This window comes from Nycticebus coucang, chromosome X (assembly GCF_027406575.1).
Source record: "Nycticebus coucang isolate mNycCou1 chromosome X, mNycCou1.pri, whole genome shotgun sequence".
Lineage (NCBI taxonomy): Eukaryota > Metazoa > Chordata > Mammalia > Primates > Lorisidae > Nycticebus > Nycticebus coucang.
In genome coordinates this window covers 134,346,520-134,366,236 of record NC_069804.1, presented here as the reverse complement: position 1 = coordinate 134,366,236, position 19,717 = coordinate 134,346,520, and positions in this window count along the sequence as shown.

Here is a 19,717-nt window from a genome sequence, read left to right as displayed (position 1 = left end):
GAGCAGCTGGGACCACAGGCGCCTGCCGCAACGCCTGGCTATTTTTTTTGTTGCAGTTTGGCCGGGGCTGGGCTTGAACCCGCCACCCTTGGTATATGGGGCCAGCGCCCCACTCACTGAGCCACAGGCACCACCCAATAATCACAAAATTCTAATCTTACTGGTGACTATGTCCACTGATGCTCATTCACAATAGGATATTTATTCCTGTAGTTTTTTATTGTGATAATTTCCTTAATAGAGCTTTAAAAAAATTTCCCGTGAAAATCACTTATGGTTTATATCAGGCGTCCTCAAACTGCGGCCCGCAGGCCACATGAAGCGGTGTGGATTGTATTTGTTCCTGTTTTGTTTTTTACTTCAAAATAAGATATGTGCAGTGTGCATAGGAATTTGTTCATAGTTTGTTTGTTTTTTAAACTATAGTCCGGCCCTCCAATGGTCTGAGGGACAGTGAATTGGCCCCCTATTTAAAAAGTTTGAGGACGCCTGGTTTATATTGTGGGAGCATCCCTCAAAAACAATTTTACCTTTGCCTTTGCCAGAGTAAAAATTCGCAAGCTATGCAGGTAGTATAAATTAAAACCTACACCCTACTTGAGTTAGAGGCCTGTGCATTAACATTCAGAGGAAGTCTTTTCTTCCACCTAGTGCTTAGACAGAAACAAGTAAGATTCTTTGTTCTTTTCCTGTGCCAAGATGCAGATCTTTTCCTAGTCCAACCTTTTATGGAAGGTACAGTCCTTTCAGGGGCCCAGCTTTGTCCCTGGGGCCCAAAACCTCATCTTATGTCCCTGTGGTTGTTAAAAATTGAAGCTCCCTTACAAGAGCAACCACTGATAAAATTACCCCTCTGGTTTTCAGTTTTCTCATTTTTGGCATCTGGGAGTTTTCCTTTATTTCTTTGGGGTTCAATTATGCAATTAAAAAAATTTTTTGTACAGGGTGGGCATAAAATTCAGGTGCAATTTAAAACAGTTTAACATAGTAAATTGCACACAAACTTTATGGACACCCTGTATATTTTACCTTGTGATTGTAGACGTTCGTATCAAGGGGGGTTTTAGTAAATGTAGTTGGCCATATTGGGAGAAATAAATGGATGATCTGCTTTCTTAACTTAGCAATATATTTCGAATATCTTCCCATATTAATAAACATTTTTCAACGTGATTATTGTAGATTTAAATTCCTAGAAAGTAGACTCCAAGTCAGGCAAAAAGTGTATTGAGGAGTGCTCTGGGGATCAACACCTCTGGGAGGAAGGAAAGGAAGCGAGATCGGGCAAAGAGAGAGGATAGGCCATAATATGGTCAAAACAAAGCCTTAGCAGATCACACAGGGAGCTGTGAATCTGGAATAACCTTCCAGAATTGTCCCCAGTTGGAGCAAGGCGGGCTGAGACTTCATAACCTTGCCTTGATTGGTCATTGGCTACAAGCTGTACCTGGAAAGGGGCATAAATGTAGGGTAGGTCAATTTCTTCAGCTAAGGGCAGTTCCCAGAGAGGGCTGAAGGGCTGATAGCAAAGAGCTGTCTGCCAGCAGCCCTACCAGTAGCTGGGAGAGTAAGTCCTTCTGTGTTGAAGCAGGATCTGGATTATCTGGATGGCACAGAAAAGTGTCCACTAAAATGATTTGTAATGGTTTCATAGCATGCTGTCGTTCATATATATGTATATAAAACAATATACTAACTCTAAATATCCAATAATAATGAATTGACTATTTCTGATTGTTTTCTGTATGAATATTACTAATATGAATATTACTGTACATTTTCTTTGTTAACACATTATTTTTAGGTTAATGTCTTACAAGTGAAATTGCAACATATGCACATTTAAAAATATTTTCATAAATTTAGCCAAATTGCCTGCTGAAAGGCTCGTCCTAGAATGCATTTGTCTATACCCCAAGAAACTCTGAATATCATAATCCTTTCTTATAATTTCCAATTTAATAAGAAAAAATAATATATCATTTTTACAAATTCTGTTCCTTCGCATACAAGTGAGGATGAATAATTTTCCATAGATTTATTGGCCACTTATGCTCTTTTTTTAATTTTTTTTATTAAATCATAACTGTGTACATTATTGCATTTATGGGATACAATGTACTGATTCGATATACAATTTGGAATGCTTACATCAAACTTGTTAACTTAAACTTCACCTCACTTCTTTGTTGTGTTAAGACATTTATGCTCTACTCTTAATAGCTTTAACATGCACCCTTCCATTGTGCACATTAGGTGAGGTCCCGCCAAATACCCTTCCTCCTCCTGGCCTTTCTCCTCTCCCTCCTTTTCCCTCCTTCTTTCTGGACTATAATTGTGTTTTATCATTTGTATGAATGTGTAGGTGATTATATATTGGTTTCATAATAGTATTGAGTACACTGGATATTTTTTCTTCCATTCTTGAGATACTTTACTAAGAAGAGTATGTTCCAGCTCCATCCAGGTAAATATAAAAAGTGTAAAGTCTCCATCTTTTTTCATGGCCACATAGTATTCCATGGTATACATATACCACAATTTGTTAATCCATTCATGGGTCGATGGGCACATGGGCTGCTTCCATGACTTGGCAATTATGAATTGGGCTGCAGTAAACATTCTAGTGCAAATGTCTTTGTTATAAAATGATTTTTGATCATCTGGGTATATACCTAGTAGAGGAATTGCAGGATTGAAGGATAGGTCTACTTTTAGTTCCTTGAGTATTCTCCAAACTTCTTTTCAAAAAGGACATATTGGCTTGCATTCCCACCAGCAGTACAGAAGTGTTCCCTTCTCTCCACATCCACACCAACATTTATAGTTTGGGGATTTTGTGATGTGGGCTAGTCTTACTGGAGTTAGATGATGTCTCAAAGTGGTATTGATTTACATTTCTCTGATGATTAAAGATGATGAGCATTTTTTCGTGTGTCTGTAGGCCATGTGCCTGTCTTCTTCAGATAAGCTTCTATTCAAGTCCCTTGCCCACAAAGAAATGGGGTTATTTGTTCTTTTCTTAGAATATCCAGCATCCTTTCGTGATCAAAACACTTAAGAAAATAGGCTTAGACAGGTCATTTCTTTTTTTTTTTTTTGTCACTCTTTAGTAAGAAATGTTTTAATCAGAAAATCAGTTTTGTTTATAAAGAAAATTTGAGAACAGATAAAAGTATCAAGTTAACAAAGGAAAAGAGGCTGGGTTCAATGGCTCAATCCTGTAATACTAGCACTTTAGGAGGCCAAGGCTGGAGGATAGCTGAATTCAAGAGTTCAAGACCTAAGCTAGAGTAAGGCCCCAACTCTACTGAAAATAAAAAAAATAAATAAATAAATAAATGAACTAGCCAGGTGTTGTGGCAGGTAACTGTAGTCCCAGCTACTCAGGAGGGTAGGATCAAGAGGATACTAAAGAGGATCACTTTAGCCCGAGAGTCCGACGTTGCAATGAGCCATGATGCCATAGCATCACCCAGAGTGACGGAGTGAGACTCTATCTCAAAAAAAAACAACAAAGTAAAAGGCTTGGCGCCTGTGGCTGAAGCAGCTAAAGCACCAGCCACATATGCCTAAGGTAGCGGGTTCAAATCCAGCCCGGGCCCACCAAACAACAATGACGGCTGCAACCAAAAAATAGCCGGACGTTGTGGCAGGCACCTGTGGTCCCAGCTACTTGGGAGGTGGAGGCAGGAGAATCGCTTGAGCCCTCCAGTTGGAGACAGGTCATTTGTTAAACTGATAGAGACCATCTACAGCAAACCCACAGCCAATATCATATTGAATAGAGTAAAATTGAAAACATTTCCACACAGATATGGAACTAAACAAGGATGCCCATTGTCTCCACTGCTATTCAACATAGTTATGCTCTTGTTTTGAGGATTATTTATTCTTGTCTTTTGCCCATTTTTTTCTATTAGAATATTTAACTTTTTCTTGTTGATTTATAAAAGCTTCTTATATATTAAGGATATCAAACTTATCTATCAAACATTTTACAAATATTTTACAAATATTTCTCAGAGATTATGTTTTGTCTTTTAATTTTCTTTGTCATATTTTCAATAGAAAGTTTTTACTTTTATATAGTATATTTTTAGGTTATCGACTTATTTTTCTTCTGTTCTTTTAAAGATTTCATCTTTTACTTCTAACTGTATCCATCTGGAATTTATTTTGGAACAATTAATTTTGGGCTTTTTAATTCTAGACTTGAACATTATAAAATATGTTTAAAACATTTCCTGTCACACTCGAGTCTTCTCCTATTTAATTTTACTATGAAATCATCCATAAATTTTGCTGCTAGAAGAGCAGTTGATGATTTGTAATATATAATTTGTAATATATTATAAAGCACAGAAATTTGAGTGCAATGCACTCTTAGTCAACTCCCCTGACAAGATAATTTTTAAATGTTTCTATTTGACCTTAAAATATATTTCACGAATATATGAATAGGTCTTACACTGAATTTATGCCAGTCCAAATTTCAGAAGCCTTATTATGAACTTCCAGTTTGAGAGGCGCTGGAAATCAACTTGCTTTCCTTATCCTGCAAAACTGCTTAAATGTTTTTTTTTTTTGTTTCCTACTCCATGCAGAAAAAAAAAAATGGTATCACTTTCAACTTAAGCAGTGCTTTTATCTAAAGACACTGCATATTTTCAAACTCTGGGGGGAATGTGGAAAGTACGGGTAGTTGGGATGAAAGGTCATTATTTTTGTTTAGAATCTTTTCCACGTGGATAACCTATAGTACAGGGAAAGACAAGGCCAAGGCCAAGGTTAACGTGAAATCTTTATGCAAATAAGAAAGTTCCCTCTGTTGATAACAAGGTCAAAAAAAGATACCCTTCACAAACAGACAAATTATAAAAAGCTCCCCCACCCCGTAGAGACAAATTAGGAAAAGGCACTCAACAGTGCTATGCTGAATTTTGGCTTCAGTGTGCTCCATTTTGCTCAAATACATTTGGCCCTATACAACCTTAGCCAGTACTTCTCTACATGCTCCATTTTTTCCCTTTGCAGTTCTTGCTGCACTACAGACTTTAGTCAGTTGAGGAATATGAACCAAGTCTGTAATTTAACTAATAGTATTGTATCAACACTAATTTCTTAGTTCTGATCATTGTACTATGGTTATGTTGAGTGAAAGGAATACAAAACCTCTGAATAAATGTTTGCCACTTCTTATGTGTCAAAAATAAAAAGTTTGTTTAAAAAAATCAATAGAAAGGGGCAGAGGAAGATAGCAAAGTAGAACTCTCCAAGCAGCATCCCCCACCACAGAAAAATCAATTTCAACAACTATCCACCTATAAAAAAGGCTTTACAAGAGTTAAGGAAAACCAGGTGCAGAGTCATAGTACCTGATTTTAGCATAATAATAACAAAAGACTTATTAAAGAAAGTAGAAAGAATAGTTTACATTACTCTAGTCACCTCTCCTCTAATTCCAGGCAGCACAGCTAGGAATAAATTTAACCAAGGAGGTGAAAGATACTCTGCAATGAGAACTATAACACTTCAATGAAAGAAATGGAAGAAGACACAAATAAATGGAAAGATATCCCATGTTTGTGAATCAGAAGAATTGATATTGTTAAAATGTCCATATTGCCCCAAACAATCTACAAATTCAATGCAATCCCTATCAAAATATTAATGGCATTCTTCACAGAAATAAAAAAACAATACTAAACTATGTATGAAACCACAAAAGACTCTGAAGAGCCAAAGCAATCTTGAGCAAAAAACAAAGCTGAAGGCTCACACTGCCTGACTTCAAAGTGTACTGCAAAGCTATAGCAACTGAAATAGCATGGTACATGTTTTTATAAACAAACACATACGCCAATAGAACAGAATAGAGAGCTCAGAAATAAATTCACACATTAACAGCCATCCAATTTTCAACAAAGGGGAAAGGACAGTCTTTTCAATAAGTGATACTGTAAAAATTGGTTATCTGCATGCAGCAAATGAAATTAGACCCCTATCTCTCACCATGCACAAATATTAACTCAAAATTAACTCTTTAAGTCTGCAATGTAAGACTTGAGACCATGAAACTACTAGAAGAAAACATAAGGGAAAACATTTTATAATGTTAGTTTGGGCAAAGATTTTTTGGATAAAACCTCAAAAGCACAGACAACAAAAGCAAAGAGACAAATGGGATTACATCAAGTTAAAAAAAAAACAACTTCTATGCAACAGAAGAAACCATCAATAGAATGAAAGACAACCTAAAGAATGGGAAAAAAAGTTATTTGTGAACTATACATTTGATAAGGGATTAATAGCTAAAATACAGGGTGTCCATAAAGTTTGTGTGCAATTTTAAATGGTTGTAAATTTTAAATTGCACATGAACTTTATGGACACCCTGTACGTAAGGAATTCAAGCAACTTAATAACAAAGAAAACAATTGATAAGTGGGCATATGACCCGCATAGGCATTCCTGAAAAGACATATAAATGGCCAACAGGTATATGAAAAAAATGCTCAACATCACTAATTATCAGGGAAATGCAAATCAAAACCACAAGGAGCTATCGCCTCATCTTAGTTAAAATGATCTTAGCAAGGATGTGGAGTAAAGGGAACCCTTATATGCTGTGATGGAAATTAAGCAGCCATTAGGAAAAACTATAGAATTTCCTCAAAAAATTAAAAATGGAACTACTGTATATGATCCAGCAATTCCACTATTGGGTATATATCCAGAGGAATTGAAATTGGTAGATCAGAGAGATATCCTTATGTCCACATTTATCATAGCACTATTCACAATAGCCATGACATGGAATCAGCCCAAGTGCCCATCGATAAATAAATGGATAAAGAAAATATGGTGTGTGTGTGTATGCATATATAGACTAGTCACACACTAGATATGTGTATACATACACTATATATATATACTCACTATATTTACACTCTCTACACACACACGCACAAATACATAGACACACATAAAATGAAATACTATTCAGCCATGAAATTCTGTCATTTGTGGCAACATGGATAAATGATTACATTCCACTATGTTTAATGAAATAAGTTGAGCACAGAAAGACAAATATTACATGTTCTCACTCATAAGTGGGAGCTAAAAAAATAAATCTCATGAGGATAGAGAGCAGAATGGTGATTACCAGAGGCCAAGAAGTGAGTGGGACAAGAAGAGATCAATGGATACAAATATATACTGACATAGAAGAAATAAGACTTGGCATTGGATAGATTAGTCAGGTGACTATAGTTAACATTAATTGGTTAATTGGTTGTACATTTTCAAGATATCTAGAAGAGAATAATTTGGATATTCCTAGCATAAGAAAAGATAAATATTTAAAGTGATGGAAATCCCAATTATACTGAATTAATCATATGAATGTATCAAATCAACACATGTTCCATAAAACTATGTACAGCTATTATGTATCAATAAAAATAAATATTTTTTTAAAAAGAAAAGCCATAAAAATTTAAAAACAAATTTAAAAGGGGAAATGTATAAATACACAATGGAATACTATGTAGCCATGAAAAGGAATGGAATCCAGTCATTTGCAACAACATGGATGAACCCGGAGGACACCATATTAAGTGAAATAAACCAGATACAGAAAGACAAACACCACATGATCTCACTTGTATGTAGAACAGAAAGACAAACATCACATGATCCCACTCATATGTGGACCAGAAAGACAAACAGCACATGATCTTACTTGTATGTGGAACCTAAAATAGTTTATCACATAGAAGTAGAGAGTAAGAATGGTGGTTACCAGAAGCTAAGTTTGTTAAGGGGAAAGGATACATTGGTCAAAGTATACACAATTATGACTAGACAAGAAATAAATTTCAAGGTATCTGTTGTACAGCAAGGTGACTATCACTAATGATGACATTTTTTTTCTCAAAAAATGTAAAGAGAGTGGATGTTACATGCTCTTATCACAAAACTGATAACTAAGTGAGGTGATGCATTTGATGATTAGCTAATTTAATCACACTGCAATGTATATGTACTTCAAAACTTCGTGTTGTACATGATAAAAACATACAATATTATCTGTCGATTTAAAATAAAAGCCTTTAAAAGTCAGTAGAGGAGAAAGTCAACTCCAAGATTTTGATCCTAGCTCCCTAGCCCTGTCTTTTGCAGCTCTGAACGCTCTTTATTCTTTGTCATCCTCACCTGTGGCATGTTTTCCAGTTTTGCTCCATATATTTCACTAAACAGGGAATCTGTTTGTGCATAACAGCTGGTTTTATTTCCCAAATACAACCTATTCATCATAAAGACATAAATAATGAGCTCAATCTCAACTCTGATAAGGTTGGTTAATCAACTTCTTTGGTAAAAACGATGGAGGTAGTTTACAGAACTATAGAGTAAAAAAAGGTTTTTTACAGTTTTGTTTGGAAGGCATGAATAGCACACTTAATACAAAAGAAAACACATAGGACAATGTAGGATTGTTAAAGTATATACTGTAGGACATTAGCAAAAATGGTGAGGTAAGGACTTCCAAAAATCCTCTCCTCCATAAAAGCAACAAGAGCATTAGAGGAAACTCTTCAGAATTATCTTTTTCATAACTCCAGAAATTTAAGTAAAAGTTTGCAACAATCCAGGCAACATTTATTCAAGATAAATGGCTGAATCTGAGTTAAAAACAAGATTTGTTGCCATTTTCACTTACCCCATTCCTACCCCCACCATTCCCTAAGTTCCACAGTAGCCTTGAAAACCAATGAGCCACAATCATGGAAAAAACAAGCAACTAGGAAACCAATGGAGGGAACAAAATGCAGTTAGAACTCCTTCAGAGTTCCATGCCCAGAACTACTCTGATACCTAAACAATAAAAACACTTCACAAGAAAACTACAAACCAATATCCCTTGCAAATATAGATGCAAAAATCCTCAACAAATGCTAGCAAACTGAAGGCCGAGGTGATTTTTTTGTTTGTTTTTTGAGACAGAGTTTCACTGTGTTGCCCTGGATAGAGTGCTGTGGTGTCAAGCTCACAGCAACCTCAGGCTCAAGTGATTCTCTTGCCTCAGCTTTCCAAGTAGCTGGAACTACAGGCACCCACCATTATGCCTGGCTAGTCTTTTTCTATTTTCAGCAGAAAGGGGGTCTTGCTCTTGCTCAGGCTGGTCTCAAATTCCTGAGCTCAAGCAAGCCACTTGCCTCGATGACCCAAAGTGCTAGGATTGTAAGTGTGAGCCACCATGTGTGGCCAAGCCCAGAAGTTTGAGACCAGCCTGGACAGCACAGCAAGACCCCAAAGTTACAAAAAATTGGCACAAAGGTGGCACACGCCACCTTTTTTTTTACAAAAAATTGGCAAAAAAGGTGGCACATGCCTGTAGTCCCAGCTACTCAGGAGGCTAAGGTAAAAGAATTTGAACCTGGGAGTTTGTGGTTGCAATTAGCTACAATGACACCACTGAGCTCTGGCCTGGGTGACAGAGCAAGACTGCTTTTAAAAAATGCTAGTAAACTAAATCCAGCAACACATACAAAGGATCATGCACCATAACTATGACCAGGTAGGATTTATCCTAGGAATGGAAGGTCAGCTCAACATATGAATATCAATCAATGTAATATACCATATTACTAGTATATAGGACAATAACCCCATGATCATCTCAATAGATACAGGAAAAGCATCAGACAAAATTAAACATCCTTTATAATAAAAATGCTCAACAAATTAGCAATAGAAGGGAATTTCCTCACCCACTAATAAAGGGCAACTATGAAAAACCTACAGTTAACATCAGGAACAAGACAAGGATGCCTATGCTTACCATTACTATCCAACATTTTACTGGCAATTAGGTTAATAAAAAAAAAAGAAAGAAAGGGGGGCAGTGCCTGTGGCTCAAAGGAGTAGGGCATCAGCCCCCTGTACTGGAGGTGGCAGGTTCAAACCTGGCCTCGGCCCAAAACTGCAAAAACAAAACAAAACAAAAAAACAGAAAAAGAAAGGCATCCAAATTGGAAAGGAAGAGTAACTCTATGTGTAGATAATATGATCTTTTGTATAGAAAAACACAAACAATGTACAAAAAGAAATTCTAGATCTAATAAATGAGTTCAGAAAAACTGTAGAAATAAGATTAACAAAAATTATTTGTATTTCTGTACACTAGCAATGAACAATCTGAAAATGAATTAAGAAAATAATTCCATTTACAATAGCATCAAAAAGGATAAAATAGGATTTTTTTTTTAAAGACCAACATGACTTATACATGGAAAACTACAAAATATTGAAAATACTGTTGAAAGGAATTAAAGAACACAAATAGAAAGACATTGCGGTCATGGATTAAAAGACTTAATACTGTTAAGATGGCAATACTCTTCAATCTACAAATTCAACACAAACCATAGCAAAATCCCACTCAGCTTCTTTGAAAAAAATTAGTAAACTGGTTCTAAAAGTCATCTGTAATCTCCTCAGGGGAATGACAATAGAAACAAAGAAAGGGGCTTCCAGGGGAGTGGGAGGAAAACATACCCTGCTGAACCAGGAAGTCTGGAGGGCCCATAAAAATGTGGATGGGGGCGGAGTCTGTGGTTCAGTGGGTTGGGCACTGGCCCCATATACCGAGAGTGGTGGGTTCCAGATTGATCCCAGCCAAACTGCAACAAAAAAATAGCCAGGCGTTGTGGTGGGCTCCTGTAGTCCCAGCTACTCGGGAGGCTGAGGCAAGAGAATCCCTTAAGCCCAGGAGTTGGAGGTTGCTGTAAGCTGTAACACTACAGCACTCTACCGAGGGTGATAAAGTGAAACACTGTCTCTAAAAAAAAAAAAAAAAATGTAGATAAGAACGATGTAACCTTGTTCTTTGTACCCTCAATGAATCCCCAACAGTAAAAAAAAAAAAAAAAAAAAAAAAAGTGGGTATGAAGTAACCTAGGTAACCAATGACCAATAGAAAGAGACAAATAATGACCAATAGGAAAGGGCAATACTGCCTGGAGGCACAGAGAGGCCAATGAAAAACTTGCAGCGAATTTCAAATGGAGTATTTAATACCCCTACAGTGCTCTGTCGCTGTCTCTCTCACATCTGCTCCTTCATGAGGGGGACCCACTTCCAGCTCTCTTTGGAAGTGCTCTAAACTTCCTCTTTGTTCTTCCTAAATAAAATCTCCGTTACCCTAAAAAAAAATCATGGTGCCACCTGTATCTCAGTGGTTATGGTGCCGGCCACATACACCGAGGCTGGAGGGTTTGAACCCAGTCTGGGCCAGCTAAACAACAATGATGACAACTGCAACCAAAAAACAAAAAAATAGCCAGGAGTTGTGATGGGCGCCTCTTGTCCCAGCTGCTCTGGAGGCTGAGGCAGGAGAATCGCTTAAACCCCAGAGTTTGAGGTTGCTGTGAGCTGTGACACCACGGCACTCTACCAAGGGTGATATAGTGAGACTCTGTCTCAAAAAAAAAAAAAAAATTCATATATAGATGCAAGGAACCCAGAATAGCCCAAACAATCTTGAAGAAAGAGGAACAAAGTTGGAGAACTCACACATCCAAATTTCAAAAGTTACCACAAAAGTATGGTAATCAATAATGTGTGGTACTGGCATAAGGATAGTTATATAGATTAATGGAGTAGAACTGATAACCCAGAAATAAAGCCATACATTTATGGTCAATAGACTTTCAACAAAAGTGCAAAGACTATTCAATGGGAGGAATCAATAGTTTTTTCAACAAATGGTACTGGGACAACTGGAAATCCACTTCTAACAAATGAAGTTTGATCCCGACTTCATACCATATATAAAAATTATTTTTATATGAACCAAAGACCTAAATGTAAGAGCTAAAATTACAACTCAGAAGAAAATATAGGTATAAATCTTTATTATCTTGGATTAGGCAATGATTTGGTGTAAATTTTCGTGACCTAGACTAGGCCACTGTTTCTTAGATATGACACTGGAAGCACAAGTAACCAAAGGGAAAAAATAGATAAATTGGACTTTATCACAATTAAAAATATTTGCACTTCAAAGGACACTATCAAGAAAGTGAAAAAACAACCCACAGAGTGGGAGAAATCTTTGTAAATCATATACATGATAATGGACCAATTTCTAGAATATTAAAGAACAGTTACAACTCAATAGCAACATGATGACCCAATTAAAAATGGACAAAGAAGCCAATCTGAAAAGGCTAAATGCTTATATGTTGTATGACTCTCACTATGTGACATTCTGAAAAAGATAAAGATCAGTAGTTGGATGATCAGAGGGTAGTGAGTTAGTTGAACAGGAGATTTTTAATTTTTTTTTTTTTTGCAGTTTTTCGGCTGGGGCTGGGTTTGAACCCGCCACCTCGGATATATGGGGCCGGTGCCCTACTCTTTTGAGCCACAGGCATCGCCCTGAACAGGAGATTTTTTTAAAGAGTGGTGGAACTATTTTGTAGGATATTATATTGGTAAATACCTGACACTAGGCATTTGTCAAAACCAAATGCTTTGCAGCACAAAGAGTAAACCTTAATATATGCAAATTTTAAAAAGTCATTTAGCAAGTAGGAGGATCCCAAAATGGAATAGAAGCTGTGGCAAAGAATCTAACTATATTACACATGCATGAAACAATCTCACTAAAAGGGGCAGGGAAAAAGATACTGACCTAAGTAAATTGGGAAATGAGTCTATTCAGCTAAAGGCAAAAGCAACTTGACATAAGCACTGTATTCTAGTTGAGTAAGTTGTCTCCCTGTGAGATATGGGTTAATAATTTTCACACTGCTATACGAAATACACTGGAATTGAACAGTAAGTAAATGGATAGTGTGTGGCAGGGTCCAGGTTTCTCCCTGTTGGAATAGGAGTTTACAGATAAGCAGGGAGAGGACCTTAGTACAATATATGTGGTAATGGATTATAGTTGCAGATATTAGCATGAACTCATATTTAGCTTAAAAGAGATACAGATGTTTAGATACAAAAATATTTATGGATATGTGCATATACATGAATTAGTATGCATACACACACATATATCTATTTCTATCATCTGAGAGGGCCTAGAAGCAATGATACCCCAATAATAATGAGCATATTTAGCTTCCAGATATTGCTTTAATACTATTTTCTACAAAAGGAGAAGTGGCTGATTTTAGGACTGGAGCATCTTTTAATTTCAGAAAGTGAGGAAATGCCAAAAAATAAAAGCACATTGACAAAGTATGTCAAAGGAACATAGGAGCCAAATGAAAGAACTCTAAATGGCCAAGGATGGAAAAATCTGAGCAACAAAATAAATAAATATTGGAGTATAACTCAAAGTATAAAATAAATATCCATGAGTTCCTACTGATATAAACAAATGACTCAATAAATAAGAAGAGACAAATCTCCCGTGCAGAATAATTTGGGTAGATACTTCACCCACGAGGAAGTGGAGCTTAGCTCCTCACTCCTTTAATGTGGCTTGCACATAACAGACTTCCTTCAAAGAGTATGTTACAATAGGGAGAGGAGGGGAGTGGGGAGGGTAATTGGTGGGACCACACCTACGGTGCATCTTACAAGGGTACATGTGAAACTTACTAAATGTAGAATATAAATGTCTTAACACAAGAACTAAGAAAATACCGTGAAGGCTATGTTAACCAGTTAGATGAAAATATTTCAAATTGTATATAAAACCAGCACATTGTACTCCACGATTGCATTAATGTACACAGCTATGATGTAATAATAAAAAGAAAAAAATAAAAATAAGAATAAAGAAAGAGTATGTTACAGAAAAAGGGAAAAAAGAATAACTTCATGGTTGAGAAACATGATAAACACTATTTCAGCCAGGTGATATAGATTAACACAAAGAGTAATAAGTCCTGTTCCTACTAGGTACTCTCACCCCAGTCTAACTGTAAGAAATCTGACAAATCCCTATGGAAGGACATTCTAGAAAATACTTGTGTGGTACTCTTCAGAACTGTCACCATCATCAAGAACATGGGAGATCTGAGACACTGTCTCCTCAAGAGGAGCCTAAGGAGACATGCCAATGAAATGTAGTGTGTCATCCTGAATGGGGGCCTGGAATACAATAAAGAAATTAGGAAAACCCTGAAATATTTTTAAATTAATAAAGTCATTTTAGTAATAACAATGTAACTTTAGTAAGTAACAATGTATTATCCTTCATTCATTAATTGTAGAAAATGTACCATACTAACAGAAGATGGCAACAATGGAGGAAATTGAGTGTGGGATATATGGGAACTCCCTACACTATCTTTGCAATGTTTCTGTAAACCTAAAGCTAAAAAATAGTTTATTTTTTTTTAATGGGCAAAGAATTTCAATATACATTGCTCAAAAAAAGTACAAATGCCAAATAAGCACAGAAAAAGATGCTCAACCTCAACAGCCATTAGGAAAACACAAATAAAAACAATGAGATATTCCTTCATACCTAATAGGATGGCTATAATAAACAGGATAGGAAATAATGTGCTGGCAAAGATGTGTGGAAATTGGTACCTTCATCTTTGCTGGTAGTAAAGTAAAATGTAAAATGGTGCTTTCGAAAATAGTCTGGAGGTTGCTTGAAAGTTTACACATATTCTTACTATATGATCTAGCAATTCCATTCCTAGGTATATAGAAAAGAGAGTTGAAGACATATGTCCATACAAAAACTTGATCACAAATATTTATAGAAGTGTTACTCATAATAACTAATAAGGAGGAAAAACACAATTGTCTATCAACTGATGAATGGATAAACAATTGGAATATATTCTTACAATGAAATATTATTCAGAAAGTAAGTACTGATATGTGCTGCAATATGGATGAATCTCCTTCTTCTCCTCCTCCTCCTCCTCCTCCTTCTTTTCCTTCTTCTTTTTGAGACAGAGTGTCAAGCTGTCACCCTGGGTAGAGTGCTGTGGCATCATAGCTCACAACAACCTCCAACGCTGGGCTCAAGCGATCCTCTTGCCTTAGTTTTTTCTATTTTATTTTTTTAGTAGAGACGAGGTCTCGCTTTTTGCTCAGGCTGGTCTTGAACCCATGAGCTCAAGCTATCCACCAGCCTCGGCCTCCCAGAGTGCTAGGATTGTAGGCATGAGCCACCACACCTGGCCAACATGCATGAATCTTGAAAGCATCATGGTATGAAAGTAGCCAGATACAAAGGCCACACATTGTATGACCCCATTTATATGAAATGTTCAGAATAGTCAAATCCACAGAGAAAGTGGATTCATGGTGTACTATATCTGGGGAGAAGAGGCATATGGACTAAATATTTGGGTATCCCCGAGTATTTAGTGAGATGGTGTTATGAGGTGGGACCTTTTGGAGGTAATTAAGGTAGAAGGTAGAGCCCTTACAAATGGGATTAGTGCCCTTATTTATAAGAAGAGGCCAGAGGAATAGCCAGCTTTCTTTTTCACCATGTGAGATACAGTGAGAAGTTGGCAGCCTGCAACTTTGAAGAGGACTCTTGCCAGAACCTGACCATTCTGGCACCTTGATCTTGGACTTCTAGCATACAGAACTGTGAGAAATAAATTTCTGTTGTTTATAAGCCACCCACTCTCTGATATTTTGTTATAGCAGCTTCAATCGACTAAGATATGGAGTGACTGCTCGTGGACATGGGGATTCTTCTTAGGGTAATAAAAGGCTCTATAAATAGAAAATGGTGATGGTTTGGGGTATAAAACCTAAAATTAAAGTTCAGAATAATGTGCTGCCTTGACATCTGAAATGAAAGAGAGGGTGTGTGGACCACACCTGTGGTATATATTGTAAGGGTACATGTCAAATCTATTAAGTGTAGAATATAAGTGTCTTAACACAATAATTAAGTAAGTGAGGTGAAGGCTGTATTAACCAGTTTGATGTAAGCATTCCAAATTGTATATAAAATCAGCACATTGTACCCCATAAATGCATTAATGTATACACAATTTATGTATTTATGACTTAATTAAAAAAAAAGAAAGAGAGGGTGTGGCTCCAATGGCCTAACTGCAAGCCATCCTCAGGCAAAATTCCTCTTATCCCTGAATAGCAGATTTTAGTTCCCCAGCCAATCTGTAGAATTATTCAAACAAGGCATTCATGGGAGTGAGAACCAAGGGTCACTTCACCCTCTCGATACCACAAAACCTACTGCCCACAGCTCCTGTTTGATCACTCTGTTCCTGAGTACAACTCCTGTGTGGTCCTGCATGTCATGCTGTGTCCTCTCATGGGCTTTGAGTATCTGTGATGAATAAACTGCTGTCATCTCATCTGCCCCATGTCAGGTGTCATGTGTCTGGCCATCCCTATAACCCTAGGAGAGGAGTCCTTCCACACCAATGGATGAGGAGCAGGCAACAAAAATATAGTTGCACACCTTTGTGAATATACCAAAACCCACTAAATTATATACTCTAGAAGGACTGTATGAATTATATTTTATTAAATTATATTTTATGGTGTGGGAATTATAGTTTATTAAAAATTCGTTTTTAAAAACCAGATTTAAAAAATAAAAACTGCATGCTACAGATGATAAATTCTGTAGGTATTCAGAGGAATGGGAAATCAGAAAAAGCTTCACAAAGGACAGGATTTGGCTTTGAAGGTTGATTAAGATTGGGGTAGTCTAGGTAAGAGAAGGCCTGGAATTAGAAATGAACGTGGCAGGGGTGGCACCTGCGGCTCAAGGAGTAGGGCACTGGCCCCACATGCTGGAGGTGGTAGGTTCCAACTCAGCCTCAGCCAAAAACTGAAAAAAAAAAAAAAGAGAGAAATGAACATGGCAGATTTGATGAATAGCATAGAAACTGATCTGACCAAATTAGATGATTGCTTTAGGGATTAGCAGAGAATAATGCTGGCTAGGTATGTAGAAGAAAAATTAGGGAGGAATTTAAAATTCAGAAGAGCAATTTAGTCTTCATCCAGTAAATCCAGATTTTTATCAGAGAACTGACATTGATACAGAGACAGGAGAGACACTATATGCGTGTAACCTAGATATTAAAGAGCATGGGCTCTACAGTAAGACACACCTAGGACTGTATTGTGGCTCAGACTACTTCCATCATGATGACGGCATCATTACTATTCAGCTCTGAAGTTAGGATCTTTGAATCTTGGTACAGCAAAGCATCATTGTCACTTTCTCTCATTAACTATGCTAGCATTCCCCCACTTCCTGCTTGTTATAAATATCCTTTTTTTAAAAGCCTAGAATGATTGAGAAACAAGGCTCCAGAAAGGCTTGCTAGCCTAATCTTCAGTTACATTTAAAGCATTCAGAAAATGTATGCCATTGTTTTGAAATAGCTTGACTTGAAATTTACCTTTTATTGGTTTTCTAGGAAATAATATAAACAAAATGATATGCTGCCTTAAAGTAATGAGAAATTAACTTTGTAAGCACTGGAGCATGTGTATTGTTTTAATCTAAAAGCTAGAGCTGGGATACAAATAGCTCTTTATTAAAGAAAGCTTGGTATCAAACCTTTCCAGAAAGCCTATGTTAACAGTTAAATATAAAATGTTAGCAATTATATTACTATAACTGTGTGAAATTATTAAAATTTATTTTAATTGCATTTTATATAATTCTGATGTATAAGGCAGCAGCTGCTGCTGCTTTCTTTTCTACGTGTCCTTCTTCTCCCTGCTCTTCCTCTTCATCTTACCCTGCTCTTCCTATTGTTCCTGCCCCTCCAACCTATGACCTTGTTAGATACTTTTATGCTTTAGGAAAATCTGGCAATCATCTGCGGGATGAATGGAAGGGGGTAGATACTGAGATACTGTCAGAGGAATCCAAGGGTAACATTAAAAGACGTTACAGATTGTATACATTCTTGCTGGCCATAGCTTTTCCAGGTTTTACTTAGGACTGAGGCACTAGCTTTGCTCCCCCTACAACATGGCTGGAACAGAGGTACAGATAAACTAGTGAGAACTACTAGTGACAAGGTGTTCCTACTTCTTAGAATGCAGACAAGCAGCTGAAGACTGAGCCTTGTGCCAACAAAGGAGTCAGAAGAATTTAGGAGGGAAGGAGCAAAGACTCAGAAGAGGTCAGTGTTAAGAGAAGCCAGATGAAAACTATTAGATATTACAGGGAGATCAAGAGAATGAGAACTGCAAAAGTTATTTGAATTAAGGGATTAGGCCATTTCTTTCGAATACTGGGTGGGAGTTGGAAGCTAGATTTGAATGGGTCAATGAGGATAAAGGGGGAACTTGGGAGAAATTTAGCAGGAATAGATGGATCAGTAGTTTGTGGGAGGGAGAGAGTGGTGTTAGGTTTTTGTTTTTCATTTTTGGTTTTACTTTTTGTTTTTGAATTTTTTAAGATCTGGACATTTGGATAAAGTATAGGCCAAATGACAGAAGCCAGTACTAAAGACTTAAAGTAGTAAATTATTTCAGTACAATATATTACAAGAGATGGAGTCAAGAGAGCACAGGGGGTGGGTTAACATTGGCGTTGAGGACAACCACGGATCCCTTAGAGATGGGAGTAATAGGGACAATGATGACGATGATAGCTAACATTTGTTAGAGCACTATTATAAGAGCTGTACTTGGCTCGGCGCCTGTAGCTCAGCGACTAGGGCGCCAGCCACATGTACCAGGGTTGGTGGGTTCAAACCCGGGCTGGGCCTGCCAAACAACAATGACAACCACAACAGCAACCAAAAAAAAAAAAAAAGGCTGGGCATTGTGGCAGATGCCTATAGTCTCAGCTGCTTGGGAGGCTGGGGCTAGAGAATCACTTAAGCCCAAGAGTTTGAAGTTGCTGTGAGCTGTAACATAATGGCACTCTACCCAGGGCGACATAGTGAGACTCTGCCTCAAAAAAGAAAAAAAAAAAAAAAAAAGAGCTGTATCTGAATTATTCAATTTAATTCTTTTTTTTTTTTATTAAATCATAGCTGTGTACATGTCTTAACACAATAACTAAGAAAATGCCAGGAAGGCTATGTTAACCAGTGTAATTTAATTTTTACATTGGTCCTTTGAGGATGGAAAACTGAGCCAAAGAGAAGTGGCAACTTGTTCAATGTCACATATCTGGTAAGCACAAGTGCAGGAATTAAACAAAGATAGTTTGACTTCAGACCTCTGTTACTTCAAGAAATACAAATGAAATACAAATAAGATACAAATAAATTTTGAATTGTATAATTTGTGAAGACAAAGTGAGATAGGCAGGAATGGTATGGAGGGCTTGAGGAGAGTAGACAGGATTTGAAACAGCTACTTGTACTCAACAGAAGAGGAATGGAAAGACTGCCGTGTGGACGCCCTAACTGAGGCGGAGAGAATAAATAAATAGTGGACCATGACCTTCACCTGTTTGTAACTTTCTTTAGCAGTGTCCCAGGAGCAGAAGTAGAATTTGATGTTGGGGGTTAGGAAGGTCAAGGGGCAATGGATTCTAAGTCCATTACTAATATGTTTGTTGGAGTGATATCAGTGAAAATGGCAGAGTAAGGAACTTCAACATTCTGCCCCTCCATTAAAACAATGAAAAACTGGCAAAAACTGTCAGATGCAACTTTTTTTAGAACTCTGGAAATTAACCAAAAGCTTAAAACAACTTGGAAAGCACATATTTTTTAAAAAGTGGCTGAATGTTAGTAAGAACAGT